General features: G+C 49.5%; 1 protein-coding gene across 1 annotated transcript in view; it reads left to right on the top strand.

Annotated features, from left to right (window-relative positions):
* The first annotated feature begins 1,082 nt into the window (after positions 1-1,082).
* The window catches only part of LOC137640041 (WD repeat-containing protein 43), a 134,296-nt gene continuing 109,478 nt past the window's right edge, over positions 1,083-25,900 (top strand). Inside the window, exon 1 of the mRNA XM_068372421.1 lies at positions 1,083-1,240. The gene's annotated coding sequence lies outside the window, so the exon portion shown is untranslated. The remainder of the gene's footprint in view (positions 1,241-25,900) is intronic.

Here is a 25,900-nt window from a genome sequence, read left to right as displayed (position 1 = left end):
ATCTTTCACCGTGCTCAGATCAGATCAGATTCACATTGAGGTTCGCCTTTGCAACGTCACCTCTGTGTCTTTTAGTTTTGTGTGTTCCTTATTTTCACTAGTTTTTCTCTTTTCATCCCCATTTGTTGTAATACGCTTTTCTTATTTTTAATATTTTCTTCACAAAAAAAAAAAAGAATTTTCCAACTGTTTGTGCACTATCGTCTTCGTATGGTTGTTGGAGCTCAATTACTTTTATTCTTATATCACTGAAGCTTTTTACGGACAATATAATATGAAGTGGTTAGCATTTTCTTCTACATCAAAGAATACACAGTTTATTTTTCCATCTTGGTGTCTGTTTTTCATATTTAAGCCCAATGTGTTTGTCCTTGCCCTGAATAATAAAATTGACGAAAATATGTAGTCATATACTTCCTCCTCCTTGATTTAACTTTTCCAGTTTTTATACAGAATTAGACTCTCGTTACACTCCATTTCACTCTTCCATTTGCTTGTGTCCCATTCTCTTGTTCTCTTCTTTATGTCCTCTTGCGTACATCTCTTGGCTTATCTTATCGCCATCCCACATTCTTCAGCATACTTCTTCACACGCATCCACCACTTCCTCTTTTTCTTCCATATCATTGACTATTGCTGTTAATATGTCCTTCTCTCCTTTATAAATGCTATTAACGTACCTCAGCTTTCCATCCATTACACTTGTTTTTAATAGCAGATGCTCCTACATCCCCTCTCAAGGCTACGATGGCTGTATTCTTTACATCCCCTAATATCCTTTTAAACATTCCATTCTCAATTCTCTGCAACTTTTCTATTTCAGTTTCTGCTAAGTTAATTACATTTGTTCCATATAATACAGAAGGTAGTGCTACACTTTTCCAGTATGTTTTCCCTATCAGTATTTTATTGCAACTTTTTTTAATGATTGAATATGTAAGATCAGCTAGCCTTTGAGCCTTAACTATCATTTCACTTTTCTGTGTTTTGAACATATTCCTACTGTCATCTAACTAAGCAAAATCACTGGAATCCAAATCTTGAAACGGAGCCGTTACAGAGTACAATCCCTACTACTATACTTATTGCTCGTTTGTTCTAGTGTACGCCGGTAACCCCGTAAACATTTGCTAGGACATCGTGTGTTATTGGTTGGCAAATTTCCGAATTGTGAATTGCACGTGTTATTAGTAAATAAAGGATTACACATGAATCGTACATCAGCATATCGATAAGTTTAGTAAGTACCTTCAAATTGCAATATTGATGAAGACTAGCCTGGGACTTCATCAAGACAAATAGTATTCAAGTTCGTAAACTAACGTTACCTAGGTTAAGTCTATTCACTCTAACATGGCAGTCGATGACTGTTAATTTCAACCCTTCATATAATCCGTTTCATTATGTGTTTTGCTAATACTATTATGTTATACTGCATTTATAAGTCATAGGGTATGTGTATTGAATAGGTTAAACATGCTACGGTTGTCTACTATCTATCTACCCGTAAGGCACTAGTGACAGCACCGGGATTTCGGGGATTCGTGTTTTTATGATAGTTACACACGGGGAAAAGTTTTAACACTAAAGACAACTTTTTCTTATTAAAAAACGTCTGTTTTATTCGAAAAGGACACTTATTTTTACGGAAAATAAATACTTAGTGAAATATATATCTACAACCGCCAATAATGGGTGACCCTCAGTGGGAACCCAGGGTTTTGGATGGGGAAAACATGCTGTGGAAACGGTATATAATGGGGTATTTGTTTAAAAGAGCACGCTCTCCATTTACTCTAAAATTATGGTCCTGCAGCTCTCCTCTATTTGTACAGTAATTGGGAGGTTCTTTGAATGCTGGGAAAGCTAAAAATAGTGAGATATGTTCCCGCCTATGAAAACAGTCATATGCTGCTTAAATAGTCTTTCTCAAAATAAGTTTTTTTTAGAAAAATTAAGATTTATTGTCAAGTATTACCAAATGAAGTATGCAATTCACAAATAGTGACACTTTTGAGTAATTGATCCATTTTTAATTAAGTATATATTTTGAATGTATATCAAATGTCAGCTGACGCAACAAACTTCTCTTTGATTGACTAATGACTATGTTGACGATGTCGGTTCCAGGTCGCTTAGTACCTCTTCCACCAACACCTCCCCCTCCCCCACCAACACCTCCCCCTTCCCCCTCCTGAAACATATCTTGCTAATTTTTTTGCTATCCCAGCATTTAAAGAACATCCTAATTACTGTACAATAAGAGAAGAGCTGCAGGAATGCACAATTTTCGAGTAAATGGAGAGCGTGCTCTTGTAAACAAATACCGATAATTGTAAAACTAACCTTTTCTTCTGTATGCATTATTTTCTTGGAGGTATAATAAATCCATGGAAATCTGCCCAAATTATTTATATCCTATAGTTGTATATATTTCATTTGTTTGTTGACATTCTATGAAACGGTTGTATTCTCTCTCATTCGTTCGTATGTACATTCCTGTTAACCAGTTTTAGAACTTATATGCATAAACTCTGCCCCCCTTTATTTTGACCAATAGGGTTAATCGTAAGTTAAAAAACGACATAAGTTGAATTTACTTGTCACTGGCTAAACCTCTTATAACCATTCCCAGTTCTGGGAGCCTTTGTATATCAGCGGCCAGTTCCTCCCGTGTGGATAAGAATGGACATCAACTAGCCTTAAACTTTCCCCCCTAACCTAACCTATATGCCGTGTCCTTACCTACTTACCTAACGGGTGGGGTAAAGTTTTACTGTATTACAGGGTCTGATTTCGAACAGAAAATATATGTTTTCCTGTAGTAAAGAACGTGATTTGACCGAAATTGACCTTCATTTCAACCGCAAACAAACAGAACAACCAATTTAACTAACTTTTAAGTTGCCGAACTGGTTGCTGTTATTACGGATGAAATGAAGGTGAAAACCGGTTAAATCACATTATTTTCTACAGGAAAACATATATTTTCTGTTAAAATGTTTAAATATAATCACTATTTGTTCCGTAACCGAAATACAAACCACGTTATTTAAATACTGTAGGGGGTATTACTTTCGGCATAGCTGAATGACAAGCCATTAGATTTTTAACGAGGGTTAACTACCCCCTTGCTAGTTAGCGAGGGGGTAGGGGAGGGGTAGCTAGCTACCCTTCCCCCCTCACACACCGGCGAACTGATTCACATAGCTTTTGGCTCGGGTGATGGTCAGACGTGTCTGCTCTCACCGTCGCATTGACAGCCTTAATCTTTTTTGCTTTCTCTTTCAGTTTGTGTGGTTGGAAGTTGACCTCTCTCTTTATCATGCGGAAATGCCCTGGTTTACCCGACCGCCCTTGTGGGACTTATATGTCGGCGGTCGAGACGGACCCTCACACCTTGTGTCCGTTCTGCAGAAGTCAACGGTGTGATAAAGATAAAGTGTGCAGGGAGTGGTCTACCTCCTAGTGGGAGAGGTTTTCCCGGCGACGGAATAAGAAGTCTAAGCGGGATCTTTCTCCTTCAAGGGTTTCCTTGAAGAAGGAATATTCCAAGGACTCTTCTTCCGTTGCCCGAACCTCCTCCGAAGCTCCCGCTTGATCGGTCTTTCGTGAGAGGCCGTCGAGTGGTAGCGTAGGCCGTGCTTTTGTTGACCGACCTCGGGGTTCGGGAAAGGGAGTTGCCTCCCATAGCGAGGCAGCTCCTCCTCCTCCTCCGGGGGAGGCTTCATCTGTTTCTGTTTATAATGATGATTTATTGCAGCTTTGGGCTTCCTTGGGGCTTAAGGGTTCGCCCTCCAGGGAAGCCCAGTTTGACTTGATCCAGTTGGGCGCAGTTGTAAAACAGTCGCCATTGATAGCGGAGGTTGACGTTGTTGTGGCAGAGGGTTTCGACGGGTCGGGACAAACCCCTGTCTTGGGTGCTGATGTTCCTGAAGGCTCAGTTCCCCCCTCCGAACATCCTCTGAGGGAGGAGCTGAGTCCAACGGTCTCTCCTGCAGGTGATTCTCCCCCTCGGGGGAGTTCACTGACAGAGACTCCTCTTCGGAGGACTGACGATGGTGTTCCTGCTCCCAGAGGACGTATCTGTCGCAAGGCTCGCCCTCCTCTTCGCGGTAGAGGTCTTCCTTCTCCTCACAAGGGAGTTAAGAGGCGCCTATTCGGCTCCTCGCCCTCGCCGTCCCCCGCAGAGGATCCTCCTTGTCATGAGTCGACCGTTGCAGCCGCATCACTGGACCTCTCTGCAGATCGTTCGCGATCTCCTACGCCTGCCAGACCTGCTGATCCTCCTTCACCGTTCGTGGCAGCTGATGCGCAGTGGGCGCCCTCGCACCCCGTTATCCAACGGGCACCGGTCCCTTCGGGGCATAAGGGCTTGTCTCACAATGTGAGCAAGTCTCTTAAGTGCCAGGTTTTACCTATGCGCCCACGATCTCGTGCGCTCGCGCGCAGTTGCGCGGAAGCCCTCTCCTGTTCCTGCTGTCGCTGAGAGTCATCCTGTGCCGGAAACAACGCGCCAGGGATCTCCTATGGCAGAGTGGACATGTCAGCACTCTCCTGCTCGCCAGCGATCTTCTGCTTGCCAGCGCTCTCCTGCTCGCAAGCGCTCTCCTGCGCGTCAGCGATCTCCTCCTCGCCAGCGCACATCTGCGCGCCCTAATCCTGATACGCGCCACGCGCGCCCACGATCTCCAGCTCGCCAACGAACTTCCCATGCCCGCCAGCGCGTAACTACGTGACATCGCTCGCCCGCGCGCCCACGATCTTCGGATCTGGGCGTAGGAAGGAAGCCTCATCCTTCGCCTTCTCGCCAGCGTTCACCTGCGCGCCCTCGGAACTCGCCCTCTCGTCAACCCTCGCCTTCGCACGCAGTCACCTTCGCGCCCACAGGTTCCGGCTCTTACCGTGCGCACTTCCAGAGGTGAACGGGACACGACGCGCCCACTAGCAATCTCCTTCACGCGCTTCTAAGCCTGCTGTTTGACGCGCTTCTAAGCCTGCTGATCCTGCGCCCCATCTGTCTTCTCCAGATCGCGCACCTGCACGCCAGCGATCTCCTGCGCGCCATCACTCTCCAGCACGCCCACGAGCCTGCTCGCCGAAGATCACCTGTGCGCAGTCGCTCATATGCTCGCCCTGCGCGCCAGCGCTCGCCTGTGCTCCGTCGTTCACCTACGCGCCGTCATTCTCCTGGTCGCCAATACTCGCCCACGCGCCCCCGCACCCACGCCTCCATCTTCGCGCGCCCGCCCGCGAACCGGGAATTGTTCCATAGCGCGAGCCCAAGCGCGATTCCCGGGTTTCGCAACACGAGCTTCCTAGCGAGTTCAGGAGCGAAAGCAGTCAGGTCATCTTCTCTACGGTCCCCCCCCCCAAGCGCAGAACAGCGCGCTTGCAGGAGGGGGGGGGGAGGTCTTCAGAGAAGTCTAGGCACCAATCTTCTTCCCTTTCTTTTCAGGCAGGCCCTGTGGTATCTACTCCGAAGGATCACCCGATCCCCTTCCCTCCAGTGGGAGTCTCTGACACTGCATCTGTCAGTAAGCAGCCATGCTTTGGGTCCCTTATCAGAGCTGTCGTCCAGGCTGTTAAGCCTGCCTTCGCTGATTTGGGTCTCAAACCAACGGCAGCTCCAACCCCACTGAAGAGGAAGAGAGGAGTAGAGATCGTGGTGACTTCTCCCAGGGTCAAACTGGCTCCTAAGAAGTCCGTAAGGAAGGCTCCTTCCCCCCCTCAGACGTTCTCTCCTTCTCCTGTGGACGAAGCTTTTCCGTCCTCAGGGGAATCTACCGAGGTGAGACCTCCCACCGCCCCATGGGAGAAACCCCGCCGCGAGTAGGAGAATCGTCCCGTGTTGGGGCCGAGAAGAGCCCTCAGACTTCGTTGCTGGAGTCCTGCATCCCTCCTAGAAGGGAACCAAAGGACTCGAAGACTATCCAGAAGTCTTCTTCCAGGATTCGACCAGAGCCAGCGAGACCCCAGGAGAACATCCACGTGTCCCCCCAAGTAGAGCATCTGGGGGACAGGAGACTTTGCTGCCAGTTCACTAGGAGGAGAGCAGCAAGAGTCAGAACATGCCTTCTGGCAAATCTTGACTCTGATGAGGCATCTCAACGGGTTCAAGGACCCTGAGATCGCCCCTCGTGAGGGCAAGGACATGGTTCTGGACCGAGTCTTTGGCACTCAGAAACCCACCAAGGCCAGTGCGGCTTTGCCTTGGTCCCAAGGGGTGAAGAGTGCCAGGGATAAGGTTGAGGGCCAGCTCTCCGAGCTCGCCTCCTCCAGCCATTCCACTGCTGGCAACAAGCTCCTCCCACCTCCTCATGTCCAACAGAGGAGGTATTTTGAGATCATGGAGGAGTCTTGTTTAGCTCTTCCACTCCACCACTCTGTGGAAGAGCTTACCAAGGGAGTCTCTCTTGAGAGACTCCAGCCGGCAAGTGACATTTTCGGCAACAGAGATCCTGAGTCAGGAGAAGGTCGCAAAGTGTGCCATGCAGGCCACTTCGTGGCTGGATGTCCGGCTGGGGTCTCTGGGCATCCTGCTGCAATCCATGGATCTGTCCAAGGAGAGCACCAGGAAGGGCCTGGAGACCTTCCTCCTTTCGGGCACACGCACCATTGAGTTTCTGGCCCACCAAATCTTGAACTTGTGGGCAAACTCGATCCTGAAACGACGTGATGCGGTGACCGAGAGGTTCCTCTCGAGGTCCCAGCCGTGGATGTCTGCAAGCTCAGACACTTCCCTCCTGGGAAAGAGTTTGTTTGAGCCCAAGGATGTGGAACAGGCGGCTGAGAGGTGGAGAAAATCGAACCAGAATTCTCTTCTCCAAAGGGCTCTGCCCTACAAACCTCCAGCACCTCAACAACCTCGCCAGTCCAAGACGACAAAACCGGCAGCGGCAGCAAAGACGACGGTGTCCAAGCAGCAGCCCTTTCCTGTCAGAGACAAGAAGGGCAAAAAGTCCTCCAGGGGAGGCAAGAATCCAAGAGGGAGCGGCTGAGGCCGCAAACGCTAGGATTGGCAATCCCCCTGCATGTCCACCAGTGGGGATATGCCTGAAAAGTTGCGCATTCAGGTGGCAGCAACTCGGGGCCGATTCTTGGACGATCTCCGTGATCAGTCAGGGATATCGCGTCCCGTTCATAACATCTCTTCCTCCCCTGACAGCGAATCCAGTGTCATTGAGCTCCTATGCCATGGGATCGGCAAAGGGGCTAGCTCTACGGGCAGAAGTCGAGACCATGCTGAAGAAGGATGCTCTCCAGGAGGTCGTCGACGGCTCCCCAGGCTTCTTCAGTCGACTCTTTCTTGTAAAGAAGGCGTCTGGAGGCTGGAGACCAGTCATCAACCTCTCAGCTCTGAACAAGTTTGTCAAATAAACTCCGTTCAGCATGGAGACAGCAGACATGGTCAGACTTGCAGTGAAACCGCAAGACTTCATGTGTACACTGGATCTGAAGGACGCATACTTCCAGATCCCAATTCATCCGTCTTCCAGGAAGTACTTAAGATTCAGCCTAGACAACAAGATCTACCAATTCAAGGTGCTGTGTTTTGGTCTCTCCACAGCACCCCAGGTATTCACCACAGTGTTCACCCTGATCTCTTCATGGGCACACAGGATCGGCATCCATCTCTTCCGTTATCTGGACGACTGGCTGATCCTGGCAGACTCGGAATTGACCCTTCTTTGACACCGAGACAAGCTTCTGGGACTTTGCCAAGATCTAGGGATCATGGTAAATCTTGAGAAGTCTTTTCTGCTTCCATCTCAACGACTGGTATATCTAGGCATGATATTGGACACCAATCTCCACAAAGCCTTTCCATCAGACGACAGGATAGCAAGGCTTAGGAGGGTCGCAGATCCTTTCCTCAGACGAGAAGAGCTTCCAGCCCAATCGTTGCGGAGAGGATGTCTCGGCACCTGCGAAAGTCATCCACAGGGGTCTACCAGGCGAAGTGGAGAGTCTTCTGTGGTTGGTGTCATGGAAGGGGTATCTTTCCCCTCGATGCCACTATTCCAGCAATAGCGGAGTTTCTTGTGTATTTGCGGGAAGAAATTCGCCTTTCAGTCTCGGCAGTGAAAGGCTATCGCTCAGCCTTAAGCCTGGCCTTCTGGCTGAAAGGAATGGACATTTCCTCCTCGCTGGAACTTTCTCTACTCATACGAAGCTACGAGCTTACCTGCCCTCAGTCGGAAGTGAGACCTCCTCCATGGAACGTGGTTCGAGTCCTCAGGTCTCTTAAGAGACCTCCGTTCGAACCATTACGCCAGGCTTCTGATCGTCACCTGACTTTGAAGACGGCGTTCTTACTCGCATTGGCCTCGGCCAAGCGAGTCAGCGAATTTCATGGTCTCTCGTACGACGTCGCCCATTCAAGGGGATGGGGGGAGGTAACGTTCGAGTTCGTCCCTGAGTTTGTGGCTAAGACTCAAAATCCTGGGATTCCGAACCCACGGTTCGACTCCTTCCGGATTTTGAGTCTCCGTTCTGTAACAAATGACCCAGACCATCTCCTACTCTGCCCAGTAAGGAGTCTGAGGCTCTATCTTAAGAGAACAGCTGCAGCTCGTCCTGCGAGCATTGTTTGTGAGCACAGGAAGGACGAAGAAGAGGGTCACTAAGAACACCATCTCAGCATGGATTCGCAGGGTCATCCACCATTCCCTGAATCCAGACCCTCCTCCGTCACGTCGCCCTAGAGCACACGATGTCAGAGGCATCGCTACGTCCCTGTCATTCAAGAGAAACTACTCAGTGACGCAGGTTCTGGAAGCGTCAAACGACCTTCACAGCCCACTACCTGCAGGACGTGACCCACAGGAAGCTCGATACGTTCTCTATCGGCCCTGTGGTGGCTGCACAACAGCTGGTCTAAACCTCAGGCTCCTTAATGGACAAGTGGCAGAAGGTTGAGGGCATTGTTACCTGGTTTTAGTCTGCATGAATGAAAAAGTATGCCTGGCCCTTACTCTTTTCTTCATCCTCCGCTCTCTTGGGGAAAGCAGCATCCTGGGTTCTCTGTACAGCTGCCCTCAAACCACTGCAAGTAAACCATGCTTCTTTGTGTTCCTAGTATTAAGATGATACTGTCGCGTCTCCATTCCCCGACGAGGTGATATTGGGAACGTCCTATCCTAGAATTCCATTTAAGGATTCCAGGTTAACTTCCTATGACGAGTCACACTTCATTCCTTCACACACAAGCTTATGTAGGCCGCACGTTTCTTGCGTAGCAAGGTTCTACCGAGGTGCAGGGACTCCTTATCTCGAGTGCTACACACTCGGATTCTGAGTCCCCGGGCAAAGCCAAAGCCAGTAAGGCTGGGACTTACCACCCTACCTAAGGGTTAAGTCACCCTATTTAAATAGCGTGGTTTGTATTTCGGTTACGGAACAAATGACAAATTTGTAGATAATTTTTATTTTTCCTAACCATATAAACCTTAGCTATTTAATCATACTTGCCCGCCAGCCTTGTCCCCCGTGAAGTCCTACCTCTAAGCGAAGTGAATCAGTTCACCTGTGTGTGAGGGGGGAGGGGTAGCTAGCTCCTGCACCCCGCACGCCCTCGCCATCTCCTACGTGCAACCGCGCTCACGCGCCCGTGCCATCTCCTACGCGCGCTCACGCCATCAATCTCGCACGCCCGCGTCCTTGCGCGCTCGTGAGCACAAATTCTTGCTGCGCACGATCCCTTTCCAAGGCTCATCGCGCTACCACCAGCTTGATCTGCGCCCCGAGCGCAAGCACGATCACGCACAAAATTTTACGGGGCTTCAGGCGGACAGGTCATCGTCTCGTTCCCCTCCCCACAAGCGCAGAACAGCGCGGTCGCCGGAGGAGGGGAGGTTTCTGGACAGGTCTAAGGACCCTTTTGTTCCAGCTTCGATTCAGGCGAACCCTCGTTTGTCAACTCCTAGGGATCGAACAATCCCCTTCCCTCCAGAGAGATTGTCTGACAGCTCGACTGTCAGCCAGCAATCCTGGCTTGGGACCATAATCAGAGCTCTTATGAAGGCTATGAAGCCTGCGCTCGCTGAACTGTGTCACATAGGGCCAGCTCCCTCCCCCCTGAAGAGGGAGAGCGGAGTCCCCTCCGTGGTGTCTTCTCCAAGGGCTAAACTAAATCCTCGCAGATCCTTGCGCAAGGCTCCTTCTTTCCCCCAGACTTGCTCCCCCTCCACTGCGGATGAGGATTACCTATCCTCTGGGGAGTTGGACGAGCCGGTCCGTTCCCCCATCGCACCAAACTCCTCCTCTTCTTGAGAAGTCTTCTCACAGGAGTAGAGAAGAGCCTGCATCCATCGTTACCGGAGTCCTGTATCCCTCCCAGGAGGGGACCGAAGACCGAAGGACTCGAAGACTGTCCCTAAGTCTTCGGCAAGGATCAGACAGGAGCTAGCTAGACCTTCGGAGAATGTCCACAAATTCCCCCAGGAAGAGCCACTGGGGACGAGAGAATTTGCTGCTAGCCCTTCAGGAGGAGAACACCAAGAGTCAGAACATGCGTTCTGGCATGTTCTGACCCCCAGGAGGAACCTCATCTGGTTCCCAGACCCAGAGACCCCTCCTAGTGAGGGTAAGGACATGGTCTTGGACCAAGTCTATGACACCCAGAAACCCTCTAGGGCCAGTGCAGGTTTGGCCTGGTCACAGGGGTGAAGAGTGCCAGAGACAAGGTTGAAGGCCAGCTCTCTGAGCTTGCCTCCTCCAACAAATCCATCTCCGATAACAAGCTAGTCCATCAGAGGAGGTATTTCGAGATCCTAGAGGAGACTTGTTTGGGTCTTACGGTTCACCACTCCGTGGAAGAACGCACTGGGGGAGTCCCTCTAAAGAGACTCTCCAACCGACACGTGTCCTATTCTCCTATTGAGATCCTAGGCCAGGAGAGTGTAGAGAAGTGTGCCATGCAGGCAACTTCGTGGCTTGACATCTGGCTGGGGTCTCTGGGCATCCTACAGGAAAAAATAGATCTCCTCGTTCCTTTCCCTGAATTGGAGGCTGTTTTCGGACACCTCAAAGGAACGGGGGCCGGAGACCACGTTCTGTACCACAGGGCATCAGGCCTGTGGTCAGAATTGGAAAAGTGCCTCCATACAAATCTGCTTGTGATGAAGGCCGCTCTTCCTGGCCCTTCAACAGTGCCAACAAAGATCTAGCGGATCACTCTGGGGGGTGATGAGCGACAACACCACAGTAGAGATACTGAGATAGACCGAAGCCCACTCGATCCCTGTATCGACTCGCTTCATTCCAGACAAAGGGAATGTGCTCACCGACAGTCGGAGCACAGCATCTCAGATAGTGAGTACCGAGTGGTCTTTGGATCGTCAAGTAGCCAACAAAGTCCTGACTTTGTGGGTTCCCCGATTGTGGATCTGTTTGTGACAGCGTTGAACTTCAAGCTCCCGCTGTACTGCTCCCCAGTCCCGGACCCCAAGGCTCTCTGGAAGGATGCCTTCCAACAACAGTGGGACAACATCAATTTGTACGCCTTTCCCCCATTCTGTCTGATGAGGAGGGTGCTCAACAAGACCAGAATATCGGTCAATCTATCAATGACCCTGATAGCTCCGCTATAGCATCCGGCAGAGTGGTTCCCGGACCTTCTGCAACTCCTCACGGAGGTTCCGAGAAAACTACCTCCACGTCACGAGGTACTCAAACAACCACACGCCAACATCTTCCACAAAGCCGTAGCTTCGCTTCGACTTCACGCCTGGAGACTATCCAGCATCTCCTCACTGAGAGAGGATTTTCACAACAAGTTGCAAACAGGATGTCTGGACACCTGCGCAAGTCATCCGCAGGGGTCTACCAGGCGAAGTGGCGAGTCTTCTGTGGTTGGTGTCGTGGAAGGGGTATCTCTCCACTCGATGCCATTATTCCAGCAATAGCGGAGTTCCTCGTGTATTTGCGGGAGGAAATGCGCCTTTCAGTCTCAGCAGTGAAAGGCTATCGCTCAGCCTTAAGTCTTGCCTTCAGGCTTAAAGGAGTGGACATTTATTCCTCGCTGGAACTTTCCCTTCTCATACGAAGTTATGAACTTACCTGCCCTCAGTCGGAAGTGAGACCTCCTCCATGGAACGTGGTTCAAGTTCTCAGGTCTCTGAAGAGACCTTCCTACGAACCATTACGCCAGGCTTCAGATCGCCACCTTACCTGGAAGACGGTTTTCCTGCTAGCGATGGCCTCGGCCAAGCGAGTCAGTGAATTGCATGGTCTCTTGTACGACATCGCCCAGTCAAGGGGATGGGGGGAGGTAACGTTCAGATTCCTCCCTGAGTTTGTTCCCTAGGTTCGACTCTTTCCAGGTTTCGAGTCTTCGTTTTGTAAAAGATGACCCAGACCATTTCCTACTGTGCCCAGTGAGGAGTCTAAGGTTGTATCTTAAAAGAACAGCAGCAGTTCGTCCCCAGGTGCAAGCCTTGTTCGTGAGCACTGGGAAAACGAAGAGGAGGGTCACCAGGAATACTATCTCGGCCTGGATTCGCAAAGTAATACACCTGGCCTTGAATCCTGACCCTTCTCCGTCACGTCGCCCTAGAGCGCATGATGTCAGGGGCATAGCTTTGTCCCTGGCCTTCAAGAAAAATTATTCAGTGACGCAGGTCCTGCAAGCTGGGGTGTGGAAGCGTCAGACCACCTTCAGGACCCACTACCTGCAAGACGTGACACACAGGAGGCTCAATACGTTCTCTATCGGCCCTGTGGTGGCTGCACAACAGCTGGTCTAACCTCAGGCTCCTTAATGGACAAGTAGCAGAAGGTTGAGGGCATTGTTACCCGGTTTTTGCCTGCGTGAATTAAAAGATCTGTCTGGCCCTTATTCTTTTCTTCATCCTCTCCTTCCTTGGAGAAAGCAGCATCCTGGGTTCTCTGCACAGCTGACCTCAAACCACTGCAGGTAAACCATGCTCCCTTGTATTCCTAGTATTAAGTGTAATACTGTCATGTCCCCATACCCTGACAAGGTGGTATTGGGAGAGAGTCCTAGCCTAGATTTCCATCTGAAGAACTCGAGGTCAACTTCCTAGGACGAGTCACTTCCTCACCTTCACACACAGCTTGTGTAGGCCGCAGCAGTTTCACAGCATGTTAGCGAGGCGCAGGGACTCTTTATTTCTTGAGTACTTACACACTAGAATATGGAGTCCCTGGGCAAAGCCAAAGCCAGTATGGCAGGGACTTACCTCCCTTCCTAAGGGTTGAGTCACCCCATGTAAATAGCGTGGTTTGTATTTCAGTTACGGAATAAACGACAAATTCGTAGATAATTTGTATTTTTCAATATTAATCTTACCCGATGATCATGTAGCTGTCAACTCTGTTGCCCGACAGAAATCTACGGTCGGGATACGCCAGCGATCGCTATACAGGTGGGGGTGTACACAACAGCGCCATCTGTGAGCAGGTACTCAAGTACTTCTTGTCAACAAGAACTCAATTTTTCCTCTGTCGTGCCTCCGGCTAGACCTACTTGGATACGCTGTTGATTCTGGAGTTATTGTTCACGATTTGGTGATGTATTTGCTCTAGAGTTTAGCCTTCGCTATTCAGGAAGCTTTATCATTAGCTTAGCAAGCTTTTGGAATTAATTTGATTTAATTATGGTGACGAAGAGAGTATGGACTCTCTTTCACTTTTAAATGGCCGACCCTTCCCTTAGACGGAAGTGTTGGTGTCGAAGAGAGTATAGACTCTCTTTCTTTTTTTTTTTATTTTATATCTCTCCGCCATTTATAGGCCTCTTCGATTAACTTTCCTTTTATTATAAACTTATAAAAATTATTTTTTTTATGTTTGTTTATATGCGACCTTTCCTAATAGTAGGCGGTCCTTACTTGGAACCGAAGTTAATTAACATTGAGCTCGTCATATCGTTTTTCCTGTTAAGAATTTATGCTATTTTTATTTTAATGTTTTTGAAAGAATTTCTTTGATAAGTCTCGTACTGTTTTCAAAGTTGAACTAACGTTTTGTTTAGTCTCCGCAGTTGTTGACGTTCAGAACGTTCAACTTGCGCTCTATCGTTACGATAGAGAGAGAGTATTTCACGGTTTCACGTTGCAGTAAGAGTAAACCGATTCTAGCGTTTCGTTCAATCTTTCTTAGCTTAAATGGTTTTAATTCTATAAAGGAACTTTTTATTTGGGAAACCTTTCAGTTTTTTTCCTTTAACAAATAATATGTTTTAACGATATATATAATTGGGCTCATCTCTCAGGTTCTAAGTCAAGAGAGAGAGAGAGAGAGATAGAGACAGAGGGAGAGAGAGGAGGATAAACGTTTCGTTCAAGCGGGTAACGTTGTTCTCGTTTTTTTGCTCTTCTCCCTAGTCGATATAGGGGAAGAAGGTAAAACGTTTCTAGAGTTTTATTCTTGTTCCCAGGCTTTATGCGGTGAGAGATTTTAAACGTAGTTTATTTGATCTAGTGTTTAGTCTCTTTTCCAGCCACTGAATTCTTTATCTTTCATTATGTTTTTCTGTTACATTGTAATACTGTTTTCGCAATTACTACCTTTTAATGAAGGATAGGATTGCGTGTTTCAGGTACAAACCACTTGAAGTTTCGAGTTCAGTGAAATAAGTGCAAACAGAAAATCAAAAGTGATAAAGTGATATGCGCAAAGTGTTACAGTGTTGCGTTCGAGGGTTCGTCTGTTCGTGCCAGTTGTTCACCTAGTCCGATACCTCTTACAAGCTCCCAAGCCCAGGGGAGAAGTAATGTCGAAGGACTTATGGGTTCCTCAGGCCTTGATCGACGAACAGACGTTTCCCTCTGTGGTTTCGGGTGTATCTACACACGTTGCCGACGTGATCACCCCACCCACACAAAGACGAGAGAGCCCATTTATTCCTCGTCTGCGGAAGAGGTTTCTCGCAGAAACCATGGACCAAATCTTGCAGCTTTTAAGTGCAAGTCGGTCCCTTCCGCGCAAGTCCAACGGCCTAGGTGTAGCCACTGGGTCAGTTCGGACTCGCTGCAGTACGACAACTGCACACCTCCTAAGAGAGGCTAGGTGGTACCGCAACAGGCAGTAACTCCGTCTGTTGCCGCACCAGCTGTTTTAGACCCTCAGTCACAACGGACAGTAGCTCCGTTTGTTGTTGTCTTTCATAGACCCTAGTGGTCCATGCTGCAGACTATACAGTCTCAGCTTGCTCCTTCATGCAGGAGTATCATGCTGGAAGGTTGACAATGCAGCCTGTTAACCTACAACCCGCCGAGGTTGTGCGCTCAGCAGATACTGCGGCTGCCTGCTCCCACCCTCCACCTGTGAGAGCTCCACCACCGATGCGCAGTCCACCCTGCCAGACGCATGTTCTTGCTGCACCATCTGCTAACATGCGTGAGCTACCGCATCAGCAGTGGGAAGGTTCTGTAGAGCTGCCGGGTTCCAGCACTATGCGGCTTTCTCCGCAGCCCATGCAGCATGCTCTGCATACCTTACAGCATGCTCTGCATACCTTACAGCATGCTCTGCATACCTTACAGCATGCTCTGCATTCCTTACAGCATGCTCTGCATACCTTACAGCATGCTCTGCATACCTCACAGCATGCTCTGCATACCATACCGCATGCTCCTCAACCCACCGCAGCCCCTCCCACGCACCAGCACTCTGCTTTTGTTGTTGCCAGCTCCCACACTCCGACTGCGGAGAAGGTTGACGATGCACCCGTGGGCCTACACCTCCCACGGTTGTGCGCCCGGCATGGCTTCCTGCTCTCACACTCTTGTTGTGAGAGCTCCTCCACCCATGCACAGTCAACCCTGCCAGATGTATGATGACTCCCACACACAGAGCACTCCGTTGCCGTGCGGGAGCTACCACAAGCTGCCGTGTTTTGACACGGTGTGTCAGCCTCCGCAACACACTGTGGTTACCGCCACTCGCCAGCAGCAAACTAGTCAGGCAGGAGTTGAGGCTTCCCCACACAACTTTGGTTGTTGCCAACTCACAAACTGTCATGCAGTTACATGACGTTGCCTTCTGGTCTGCTACTTATACACCAGTGCTGTATGTCCTTACGCTCCTGTTGTGGTTGACAGTTCAGTTTTTGACAGTTCACAGACTGTCAAGCAGTTTCATAACGTTGCCTTCTGGTCTGCTGTTTTTGCACCAGTGAAACCCTCACTGAGAGAACTTAGCTTTTCTCGGATATGGTTCCTGTAGATGAGAAGTGCTGTTCTCCCTCCTTCTGATATTCCCTTGAGGACTCTGTCATTTGGAGAGGAGCCTTAAGCTGCTTAGCCTCCTATGGACTTTTATTTAAGCATAACATGCTTCCAGGGAGGGTAAATGGTTCCGCTTCAGTCGCTAACCCCGTCTGTTGCCACACCTGCTCCCATAGACCTTGAGCTTTGTTGCAAGACATGCAGTCCAAGCTTAGTCCTTGATAGAGGATTTTTTTACGGAGTCAGTGTGTCACTGGGAAGACGTTCAACAACCAGCAGAGGTGACTTGTTGTGACGCAGTGCGGCAACCTCAGCAACCCGATAAGGAGTTGTCTGTACTACCCAGACAGTCTAGACAGTTTCGGGTTGTCGCTGTACTTCCTCGCTTCCCCATGGTTGACAGTTCACAGACTGTGCAGCAGTACCATGATCTTGTGTCCGGCTCCGTCAGACGACTGGCTTTTAAGAGCTCCCACAAGTCGTCGCTGTCTGGAGAATCTCAGATGGACTATGGATCTGACCAAGGAACTGGGCCTCCTGGTCAATTTAGAGAAGTCCCAGCTCGTCCCATCCCAGACCATTGTCTACCTGGGTATGGAGATTCAGAGTCGAGCTTTTCGGGCTTTTCCGTCGGCCCATAGGATCAACCAAGCCCTAGAATGCATCCAGAGCATGCTGAGAAGGAACCGATGCTCAGTCAGGCAGTGGATGAGTCTAACAGGGACACTTTCATCGCTGGCCCTGTTCATCGAGTTAGGGAGACTCCACCTCCGCCCCCTTCAGTATCATCTAGCTGCTCACTGGATAAAGGACATGACGCTAGAGACGGTCTCAGTTCCTGTTTCCGAAGAGATGAGGTCTACTCTAACGTGGTGGAAGAACAGCTTTCTTCTCAAGGAAGGTCTACCTTTGGCTGTTCAGAACCCCGACCGCCGTCTCTTCTCGGACGCATCAGACACGGGCTGGGGTGCGACATTGGACGGACAGGAATGCTCGGGAACATGGAATCAGGAGCAAAGGACACTTCACATCAATTGCAAGGAGTTGTTGGCGGTTCATCTGGCCTTGATAAACTTCAAGTCCCTCCAGGTCATCCCCACAGAGTGGACCCTTCACAAGAATGTTTGCAGCAGACTTTGGGCCCTGTGGGGTCAGCCAACCATAGATCTGTTCGCTACCTCGATGACCTAGAGGCTCCCGTTGTATTGTTCTCCGATTCCAGACCCAGCAGCAGTTCACGTGGATGCTTTTCTGCTGGATTGGTCCCATCTCGACCTGTATGCATTCCCGCCGTTCAAGATTGTCAACAGGGTACTTCAGAAGTTCGCCCCTCACAAAGGGACACGGCTGACGTTGGTTGCTCCCCTCTGGCCCGCGAGAGAATGGTTCACAGAGGTACTGCAATGGCTGGTCGACATTCCCAGGACTCTTCCTCTAAGAGTGGACCTTCTACGTCAACCTCACGTAAAGAAGGTACACCCAAACCTCCACGCTCTTCGTCTGACTGCCTTCAGACTATCGAAAGACTCTCAAGAGCTAGAGGCTTTTCGAAGGAGGCAGCCAGAGCAAGGAGGACATCCACTCTCAGAGTCTATCAGTCTAAATGGGAAGTCTTCCGAAGCTGGTGCAAGGCCAATGCAGTTTCCTCAACCAGTACCACTGTAACCCAGATTGCTGACTTCCTGTTACATCTAAGGAACGTAAGATCCCTTTCAGCTCCTACGATCAAGGGTTACAGAAGTATGTTGGCAGCGGTTTTCCGCCACAGAGGCTTGGATCTTTCCACCAACAAAGATCTACAGGACCTCCTTAGGTCTTTTGAGACCTCAAAGGAACGTCGGTTGTCCACTCCAGGCTGGAATCTAGACGTGGTCCTAAGGTTCCTTATGTCATCAAGATTTGAACCTCTCCAATCAGCCTCTTTTAAGGACCTCACATTAAAAACTCTTTTCCTCGTGTGCTTGGCAACAGCTAAAAGAGTAAGTGAGATCCACGCCTTCAGCAGGAACATAGTTTTCACATCTGAAACGGCTACATGTTCCTTGCAGCTCGGTTTTTTGCTAAAAACGAGCTTCCTTCACGTCCTTGGCCTAAGTCGTTCGAGATCCCAAGCCTGTCCAACTTGGTGGGGAACGAACTGGAGAGAGTACTTTGCCCAGTTAGAGCTCTTAGGTACTATCTAAAAAGGTCAAAACCTTTACGAGGACAATCAGAAGCCTTATGGTGTGCTATCAAGAAGCCTTCTCTTCCAATGTCTAAGAACTCAGTTTCTTACTACATCAGGCTTCTGATTAGGGAAGCACATTCTCATCTGAAGGAAGAAGACCTTGCTTTGCTGAAGGTAAGGACACATGAAGTGAGAGCTGTGGCTACTTCAGTGGCCTTCAAACAGAACCGTTCTCTGCAGAGTGTTATGGATGCAACCTATTGGAGAAGCAAGTCAGTGTTCGCATCATTCTATCTCAAAGATGTCCAGTCTCTTTACGAGAACTGCTACACCCTGGGACCATTCGTAGCAGCGAGTGCAGTAGTAGGTGAGGGCTCAGCCACTACATTCCCATAATCCCATAACCTTTTTAACCTTTCTCTTGAATACTTTTTATGGGTTGTACGGTCGGCTAAGAAGCCTTCCGCATCCTTGTTGATTTGGCGGGTGGTCAATTCTTTCTGGAGAAGCGCCGAGGTTAGAGGTTGTGATGAGGTCCTTTAGTATGGGTTGCAGCCCTTTATACTTCAGCACCTAAGAGTCGTTCAGCATCCTAAGAGGACCGCTACGCTCAGTAAGGAAGACGTACTTAATAAAGGCAGAGTAATGGTTCAAGTCGTCTTCCTTACCAGGTACTTATTTATTTTATGTTATTTTTGAATAACTAATAAAATGAAATACGGGATACTTAGCTTCTTTGTTAACATGTATGCTGGTCTCCACCCACCACCCTGGGTGTGAATCAGCTACATGATCATCGGGTAAGATTAATATTGAAAAATGTTATTTTCATTAGTAAAATAAATTTTTGAATATACTTACCCGATGATCATGAATTTAAGGACCCGCCCTTCCTCCCCATAGAGAACCAGTGGACCGAGGAGAAAATTGAGTTCTTGTTGACAAGAAGTACTTGAGTACCTGCTCACAGATGGCGCTGTTGTGTACACCCCCACCTGTATAGCGATCGCTGGCGTATCCCGACCGTAGATTTCTGTCGGGCAACAGAGTTGACAGCTACATGATCATCGGGTAAGTATATTCAAAAATTTATTTTACTATTGAAAATAACATTTTCCTAACTATACAAACCTTAGCTATTTACACATATTTGCCCGCCAGCCCTGTCCCCCGGGATAAGTCCTACCTCTAAGCAAAGTGAAGCACTCACTAGTGGGGGGGGGGGGGGGGGGGGGGGGGTTTAGCAAGCTACCCATCCCTACCCTCCGCTAACTAGCGGTGGGGTAGGAAACCCTCGTTAAAATTCTAATGGCTTGTCATTCAGCTACGCCGAAGTAATTACCCCATGTAAATAGCTAAGGTTTGTATAGTTAGGAAAAATACAAATGATCTATGAATTTGTCATATTATCTACGAATTTGTTATATATCTCTTTCGAAGGGGAAAAAACCCAAGGCCTCTTCTTCCGTCTCTCAACCTTCCTCTATAGCTCCTACTCGTTCGGCCTCTTCCGAGAGACCGTCGAGTAGTACCGTAGACCGTTTTATTTGTGACCAGCCCTGGTCCTTGAGGGATGGTGTTGCTTCCCCTAGTGAAGCGGCCCCACCTCTTGCTCCGGGTGAGTCCTTGTCTATGTCTTCTGTTTTGCAAGTGTGGTCGTCCTTGGGGTTTCTGGGTCCGCCCTCCAAGGACTCCTTGCTGCAGCTCATCCTCAGGGGTGCAATTGTGCAACCGTCTTCATCGACTTCAGGGGTGGATCCTCTTACACTCGTTGATGTCGTTGTGTCAGAGGTGTCTTCTGTGGCTTCTGCTGACACCCCTGCCATTCCAGACTCTCCAGCTGTTGCTGTCGTCTTAGTTTCCCCCATTTTTTTTATCATCCTTTGAGGGGGAAACTTATTCCTACGTTTGTCTCTCCTGTGAGTGGGGAGTTCTCTCATAGATACTCCTCTTCAGAGGACTGCTCCTGCTCATGGTCAGCTTGCTGATCCAACGGCCCCTAGAAGGCATCTCCGTCGCAGACCTCGCCCTCTGCTTCGCCTTAGAGGTAGCCCTTCATCGGTAAAAAGGTGCCTCTTTGGCTCTTCAGCTGCATCCTTGCAGCCGTTACCTGCAGAGGAGCCTCCGCTTCAGTCATCTTCCGGCCCTCGACATTCGCCAGTTCCTGGACTTTCTCCTGGGGACGCTGCTGCTAGTCCTCGGAGTTCGGTCCTGGACTCTTTTTTTAGATCGTTCACGATCTCCATCAGTGGATATTCGCCCTTCCAAAGGGTACATCTCTGTTCCTGTGCTTCCTATTAGCCGACCTACAGACCTACCGTCACCGTTCCTGTATGCGTGCAGCTGTGCGTCAATGCTCTCCAGCTCACCGGCGCCCTGTAGTGCTCAAGCGCTCACCAACGTTTCGTCAGCACCAGCCTGCTCCGTCACGCTTTACAGAGCGCCCCCGTTCTTCAGCTCGTCAGCGCTCTACAACGCTTCGGCGTGCCTTAAACAAACACCCTTCATCTGCTTGTTCTCAGCACCTTCCAACGCAACCTCGCCACAGAGAGCAACGTTTGCCAGCTCGCCAGCACTCACCAGCCAGCCTACGATCGGTGGCGCAACAGGGCTCGCCGAAACCTCAGCGCGCGCCCGCGCAACTTCGGTCTCCGGCTCGCCATCACTCTCCTATACAACAGCTACAGCGATCTCCTTTGCGCCAACAATCTCCTGTACACCAGCACTCTCCTGTGCGCATGCCAGCGCATGGTCATACTGCGCGCCAACGCTCTCCTGCGCATTCTAAAGAAGCTGCACTGCGCTTTACTGCGCGCCAACGCTCACCTGCGCACTCGTGCAGTGACCAGCAACAATACAGGTCACCATCGCCTCGTTCCCCTCCCCGGAAACGCCTTTCGGTGCGTCCGGCGGGGAAAGAGGAACGAGTCTCTGCAGAAGGATTCAGGATTCCGAAACTTACAGCAGAAACTCCTCGTCAGGAACCTTCGGTCCTTTTCCTTTTAGGGGTTCTGTCTGACAGTGCGTCTCAGTCAACAGCCATGGTTCAGCGCTATAGTCAGGGCAATGATACAGGCCTTTAATCCTGGTCTGTCTGGCTGCTCTTCAGAGCATTCTACAGTCAGCAGACTCTCTGCAATGAACCATGACTTTTTCTTTTCTCCTGAAGAGGAAAAGAGGAGTTTCAGACGCGGTTATTTCCTCGAGGGTAAAGCTGACTCCGGTTAAACCATCAAGGCCAGCTCCTCCTGCATCTTCCACCGGATACTCTCCTACCTCACCTCTGCCAAGGGAGTCGCGTAAGGAAAGGCCCTCCTCCCTTCCACCTTCGGAGGAAGCCTCCCCTCACGGATAGTTCCCCACCAGGAGGTACATAACATCTCGGCTCACGATGCTGGAGTCCTATCTCCTTCCTCGGAAGGAGTACAAGTACTCCAAGACTCTTCCAAAGTCCTCTTTTAGGACTTCTAAGTCTACAGAACAGCCGGTTACTCACGAATGTCCGCGACCCACCCCGAGAAGAGCTCGTGGGGATGGAAGAAGGAGACTTCACTGCAAGTCCAACGTCAGAAGGAGAGCAAAAAGAGTCAGAACATGCATTCTGGCAGGTTCTGACTCATAAGGGTTCTCAATTGGTTTACCGACCCAGAGATACCCCCACAGTAGGGAAGACACGGTCTTAAACCGTGTCTTTGGCACCCAGATACCCTTAAAGACCAGTGCAGCCTTGCCCTGGTCTCTAGGGCTGAAGGGTGCTGGGCTAAGATCGCCCTACAGCTCTCCGAGCATGCCTCCTCCCAAAGTTCCAGCTCTACCAATAAGCTTCTCCCACCTCCTTGTGTCCAACAGAGGAGATGTTTTGAGATTCTGGAGGAGCCTCGTCCAGCTCTTCCTCTCCATCACTCCTTGGAAGAGCTCACCAAGGGAGTCTCTCCAGAGAGAATCTTCAATCGACAGGTCTCCTTCTCAGCAACCGAGATCCTTAATCAGAAGGTCACGAAGTATGCCTTGCAAGCTACTTTGTGGCTTGATATCTGGTTAGGAACCTTAGGAATCCTGGTACGGACTGAGGATTTCTCCAAGGAACGTACCAGGAAAGCTATGGAGACTTTCCTGCTCTCAGGCACTCGCACGATCGAATTTCTCGCCCACTAAGTTTCGAACTTGTGGGTGAACACCATCCTGAAACGTCGGGATGCGGTGTCTGAGAGGTTCCATCAACAAGTCCCGAATGCTGAGATCACTAGGCTCAGATATTCCTCTGTAGAGGGAGCCCATCTATTCGAGCCTAAGGACGTGGAACATGCTGCTGAGAGAGGTAGGAAGTCCCTCCTCCATAGGGCTTGTACTTCCAAACCCTATAAACCACCAGCTCCTCAGCAGTCCATTCCAGCCAAGACCACGACGAACAAGACAGCAGTGAAGACCCAGGTGTCTAAGAAGCCCTTTCCTGCTAAGGACAGGGGAGGAAAATATCCTGGAGGGAGTGGCCGAGACCACAAACGCTAGGATAGGCACTTCCCCTGCTTGTCCACCAGTAGGGAGATGCCTACAAAGTTGCTCGCACAGGTGGAAGCAACTAGGGGCCAAACCCTGGACAATCTCTGTGATTCATCTAGGGAATCGCATCCCATTCATAATGTATCTCCCTCCCCTGACCAGGAATCCAGTGTCTATAGATTTTTTTGCCATACGATCAGCAAAGGGGCTGGCTCATCGGGCAGAAGTCTAGACCCTGTTGAAGAAGGGCGCTCTCCATGAGGTCCTCGATTGGTCCCCAGGCTTCTTCAGTCGACTCTTTCTTGTGAAAAAGGTGTCTGGAGGCTGGAGACCAGTCATCAACCTCTCAGCTCTGAACAAGTTTGTCAAACAAACTCCGTTCAGCATGGACTAGCCGTAAGACCACAGAACTTCAGGTGCACACTGGACCTAAAGGACACACTTCCAGATCCCAGTCCATCCGTATTCAAGGAAGTACTTAAGATTCAGCGTAGACAACTGGAAATACCAGTGTAAGGTTCTGTGCTTCGGTCTTTCCACGGCACCTCAAGTTTTCACCAGTGTGTTTGCCCTAGTGTCATCTTGGGCACACAGGATTGGCATCCGTCTCCTTCGTTATCTGGACGACTGGCTAATCCTAGCAGACTCAATGTCAACCCTTCTTCAACATCGAGACAAACTTCTGAGGCTTTGCCAAAATCTGGGGATCATGGTAAACCTTGAGAAGTCCTACCGGCTTACTACGCAGAGACTGTTATACCTAGGCATGATAATAGACACCAATTACATTCACTTGCGGTCTCCCAACTCAAGAGCCCGTGTCTTGCATAAGGCAAGGCAATCTTTACAGAACACAGAACCAATCTCCACAAAGTCTTCCCATCAGACAACAGACTAACAAGGCTGAGAAAGGTTGCAAGACCCTTTCTCAGAGAGAAGAACTTCTAGCCCAGACATGGTTACGTGTCCTCGGTCGCCTATGGATGAGATCTTTCCAGTTGCGACTTAAGTCCCGGTGGAATCAGGCTCTCGATTCCCTGGACATTCGGATCCCCATGGGATCAGCAGAACAGACGGACCTCGAGTGTTGGGTGGCAGACGAGAACCTACGAACGGGAGTGGATCTTCTCGTCCTCCCCCCCAGATTTGATGCTGTTCTCAGACGCTTCAAAAAAAAAAAGGGGGGGGGCTCAAGTGCTGCACCACACGACCTCAGGCCTCTGGTCAGAGTCAGAAGAGTACCTCCACATAAATCTCCTAGAGAGCAAGGCCGTCTTGCTGGCCCTTCAACAGTTCCTGGCGGGATACTCAGTGGTGGTGATGAGTGACAACACCACAGTAGTGGCTTACATCAACAAGCAAGGAGGAACTTTTTTGCAGCCCATATCCCATCTAGCAGTAGAGATACTGAGATGGGCCGAGATTCACTCGATACCACTATCGGCACGTTTCATTCCAGGCAAGATTAATGTGCTCGCCAACAACTTAAGCAGAGCATCTCAGATAGTGAGTACCGAGTGGTCTTTGGATCATCTAGTAGCCAAAAAATTCCTGACTTTGTGGGGTTCCCCAACAGTGGACCTCTTCGCAACGGCCCTGAACTTCAGGCTCCCGTTGTACTGTTCCCCAGTCCCAGACCCCAATGATCCTGGCAAGATGCATTCCAATAACGGTGGGATAACATCAACATATACACCTTTTCCCCGTTCTCTCTGGTGAGGAGGGTATTCAACAAAGCTAGAACATCGGTCAATCTCTCAAGGACTCTCACAGTTCTTCTATGGCATCACGAGGAATGGTTTCTGAACCTTCTGCAACTCCAAGAGAACTCCCTCCACGACTCGATCTACTCAAACAGCCACATGCCAACATATTCCACAAAGCCGTAGTTTAGTAGCCCTTTAGACTGAATGGAATGGACATTTCTTCATTGCTAAAACTTTCCTTATGAACATACCTGCCCTCAGTCTGAAGTGAGACCTCCCCCTTGGAACGTTGTTCGAGTTCTCAGGTCTCTTAAGAGACCTCCCTATGAACCATTACGCCAGGCAACAGATCTCCATCTAACTTAGAAGACGGTATTCCTGCTAGCTTTGTCTTCGGCCAAACGAGTGAGGGAACTTCATGGTCTCTTATACAAACCAAACGAGTGAGGGAACTTCATGGTCTCTTATACAAACCAAACGAGTGAGGGAACTTCATGGTCTCTTATACAAAATCACCCATTCAAGGGGATGTTGAGAGGTAACGTTCAGCTTTGTCCCTGAGTTTATTGCTAAGACTCAGAATCCGAGAGTAGCGGACCCTCGATTCGACTCCTTCCGAATTTCAAGTCTTCGTTCTGTGACAGATGACTCTGACCATCTCTTTCTCTGCCCAGTGAGGAGTTTAATGCTGTACCTTAAGAGCCACAGTCCGTCCTCGTGTGCCTGCACTCTTTGTCAGCACAGGAAGGACCAAGAGGAGGGTCACCAAGAACACAATCTCAGCATGGATTCGCAAGGTCATAGATCGTGAACTGAATCCAGACCCTCCTCCTTCACGTTTCCCCATAGCTCATGATGTCGGGCGTAGCTACGTCCCTGGCATTCAAGAGGAACTTCTCAGTGACGCAGATTCTTCAGGCTGTGGTGTGGAAACGGCAAACTACTTTCACATCCCACTACCTGCAGGACGTGACCCACAGGAGGCTCGATACATTTTCTATCGGTCCTGTGGTGGCTGCACAACAGCTGGTATAATACCTCAAACTCCTTATTGGACAAGCAGGAGAAGGTTGAAGGTGCTGTTACCCGGTTTTAGTCTGCGTGAATGAAAAGATTTGACCGGTTCTTATTCTTTTCTTCATCCTCCCCTGTCTTGGGGAAAGCAGCATCTTGGGTTCTCTGCACAAGCTGACCTCAAACCACTGCAGGTAAACCCTGCTTCCTTGTGTAACTAATATTAAGCTGATACTGTTGTGTCCCCATACCCTGGTTAGGTGTTATTGGCAAAGTCTTGGTTACAACAGTTTTTCCTGCTAAAGACTCGGAATAAC

The sequence above is a fragment of the Palaemon carinicauda genome, chromosome 4 (assembly GCF_036898095.1).
Source record: "Palaemon carinicauda isolate YSFRI2023 chromosome 4, ASM3689809v2, whole genome shotgun sequence".
Taxonomy (NCBI): Eukaryota; Metazoa; Arthropoda; class Malacostraca; order Decapoda; family Palaemonidae; genus Palaemon; species Palaemon carinicauda.
Note: the sequence above shows the minus strand (reverse complement) of the source record. Positions and strands in the feature narration are given on the sequence as shown.